We start from the raw sequence: 3,026 nt of genomic DNA on the forward strand, positions 1-3,026 counted from the left end.
GTGTGTATAGAGAGACAGCCCCCCACCCCGCCCCGCCCCGCCCCGCCCCGCCCATCACCCCCGTCCCTGGGAGCCCGCGGGACCTGGCCGGCGAACTCAAACGGCCCGGCCCGGCCCGGCACGGGGCCTGGGGCGGGAGGCGGCGGCGGGGAAGCCCAGAGAGGCTCGGCTTCTCGAGCGGGGCAGGGGCGCCCTCCGCCGCCGTCTAGGGCCACACCACCCTGAACGCCCCCGATCTCGTCTGGTCTCGGAAGCTAAGCAGGGTCGGGCCTGGTTAGTACTTGGATGGGAGACCGCCTGGGAATACCAGGTGCCACAGGCTGCTGCTTTTTTTTTTTTTTTGCCTCTTGTTCTGTCCCCTTTCTGGGAGCGCGGCGGCGGCCCGGGGTGGGGGTCACCCCCACCCTCAGCGCCCGCGCGGTGCCTGGCGCCCCAGCCCGCACCGTGGGGCCTCCTCTTGTCCCAAGCCGCGACACCGCGGCCACGCGGCAGCATGCGTGGCATCTGGACTGTCAGGTCTCAGACCAAAGGTCTGCTCTGTGGGAACCGACACGCTGGAGGAAACCTTGAGAGTCTGAGAGGGGAGGGAGTTCCAGAAGAAGGCCAGGATGTCATTTTGAGGGAGTATGTGACCAGAACTCGTCCCGTTGCTTTTGGGGTTCTATGGGCTACACGCAGGAATCTTTGGTGGTGGCACCTGATGTTGGGGGATCCGGAGTCACACCCAGACCTGCTCCACAGGCCTCCTTTTACTTTTCTCTTCGGATTCATTATTTTTAAAAAGTGTCTCTTACCTCTAGGATTGCATTTTCTTTTCTCTCTCTTTTCAAGCAGATGATGGGAGTACAAGTATTCAGGTGACATGTGTTGCCCGTGCCGCCCTCCCCCCTGTGTTCTTTTTTTTTTTTTTTTTGAGACAGAGTCTCGTTTTGCTGCCCAGGCTAGAGTGAGTGCCATGGCGTCAGCCTAGCTCACAGCAACCTCAATCTCCGGGCTCAAGCAATCCTGCTGCCTCAGCCTCCCGAGTAGTTGGGACTACAGGCATGCACCACCACGCCCGGCTGTGTTTTTCTATATATATTAGTTGGCCAATTAATTTCTTTCTATTTTTAGTAGAGACGGGGTCTCGCTCTTGCTCAGGCTGGTTTCGAACTCCTGACCTGGAGCAATCCGCCCGCCTCGGCCTCCCAGAGAGCTAGGATTACAGGCGTGAGCCACCGCGCCCGGCCCCCCCTGTGTTCTTATTCATATACCTCTCATGTTGTTCCAGCGTATTGTGGGGGTACCAATGTTAAGGTCGGGTGCCTTGCCCTCTCCAAGCCTCCCCCCTCGGGTCAGAGCTTCAAGTGCGCCCATCCCCCAGTCGGTGCGCACCCACCCCATGCCTAATGGATGTGTATGCCCCTCCCCTCCCCCCACCCGCCCGCCCGACACCCACCCGATGAAGGTGATTCCTCTCTGTCCACTTAGGCGTCCATCCGTTCGTACCAGTTTGCTGGTGAGCGCGCTCACGTGGTGCCCGTGTGTCCATTCTTGGGATACTTGGCTTACTGGAACGGGTTCCAGCTCTGGCCAGGAGGACACGAGAGGCGCCCTCTCACCGCTGCTCCTCACAGCCGAATGGCACTCCGTGGTGTCCACGCGCCACATTTTATTGATGCACTCCTGGATGGATGGGCACTCGGGTCGCTTCCACGTCTTTGGGATTGTGAATTGTGCCCTAACTGTAACCCTAACCCTTACCCAGCCCGTCTCCTCTGCCCCTGCCTGACGCACTCCTCCCCGGCCAGGCCCGTCACTGTCCTGGGCCCCCGCCTGACCGGCTCCTCCCCGCCCGGCCGGTCACCGTCCTCTGCCCCTGCCTGACACGCTCCTTCCCGCCCGGCCTCTCACCGTCCTCGGCCCCTGCCTGACCGGCTCCTCCGTCGCCTGGGCCTTCCAAGGGCTTGGTGTGGATGCTGCTTCCAGGAAGCCCTCCAGAAACCCGGCAGCAGGGTGGCCGCAGCAGTCTCCAGCAGCCGTCCCTAAGTCGCGTGAGTGCGGGGGACGTGCCCCCGCTGTGCCGCGGGGGCCCAGCCTGGTGTCTTCCCTGAGGCCCTGCGGCTGCCGGCTGGGCTGCGGCTCCCCGCAAGGGGAGAGCCGCGGAGGTGGGGACCGCCTCCTGATGGGGACGTACACGCAGCTCTCCCCGTCGGATTCCGGGGCTCTCTGTCCTGCCCGAAGGCCCAGCTGGCCTGCGGGTCCTTAGAGTGGCAAAAACCTCCGAAAACTGAGACTGAGGGTCCGGTGGGTGTCTGCACTTTTGTGCTGGGCACCCCAGGGAGGCCCGCTGGCTGGCTGGACAACGTGGTCTGCTGGGCGGGGGGGGGGGTTGGAGGAGCAACTGATGCCCTTTGCACTTTGGGTAGCAAGAGTCTGAGGTGTCTCTGAGCCCTGTGCCCTGTGGGGGGGGCGGGGGGGAGGAGGAGGAGGAAGAGGAGGAGGAGGTGGGAAGGGCCGGGGCCTGCAGTCCTGTTCCCGGGGTGGCACGGCAAGTGGCTTCTTCCACAGGCTGCTTGGCCTGGGCTCCCTGCACCTGGGCCTTTGGAGGACCGGCCCTGTGCTTGCCAACACTTCCTGCAGGGACCCAGAGCTGGGAGGTGGCATCTCTCAGCCCTGGGTCGGGCAGAGCCCCAGCGGGCCATGCCCACAACCTCTCTCAGCACCGGTCCCCCAGAAGGCTCCTTTGGGACCAGGATTCTCTTGCGGTGACTCTTTAAGGTCTGGCCCCTGGATGGAGGGGCACCAGGAGTAGAGGAGCAGGAAGGGGAAGGGGGTGGCCATGCGAGGGGACACTTTGAGGCCAAGTCCCAGCTTCAGCCTGATCCTCCTGGGAACCCCGCTCTGAGACAAGGAGCCGGGCTTCGCATTCCCACAGCAGCCAGTCGTGGGCTGAGGACACCTGGGGCGTTGGGAACTCCCTGGCTTCTCCTTGGTTTAACATCTAGAGCTGCTTGTGAATCGCGCCGCCACACACACCCGAGCGC

The 3,026-nt window shown here is 63.2% G+C and overlaps 1 non-coding gene across 1 annotated transcript; it reads left to right on the top strand.

Moving 5' to 3' along the window:
• Window positions 1-203: 203 nt before the first annotated feature.
• On the top strand, window positions 204-322 carry LOC142861284 (5S ribosomal RNA). The gene has a single exon (XR_012912629.1). It is a non-coding gene; the product is annotated as a 5S ribosomal RNA (ribosomal RNA).
• The last annotated feature ends 2,704 nt before the right edge of the window (window positions 323-3,026 follow it).

This window comes from Microcebus murinus, chromosome 16 (genome assembly GCF_040939455.1).
Source record: "Microcebus murinus isolate Inina chromosome 16, M.murinus_Inina_mat1.0, whole genome shotgun sequence".
Classification (NCBI taxonomy): Eukaryota; Metazoa; Chordata; class Mammalia; order Primates; family Cheirogaleidae; genus Microcebus; species Microcebus murinus.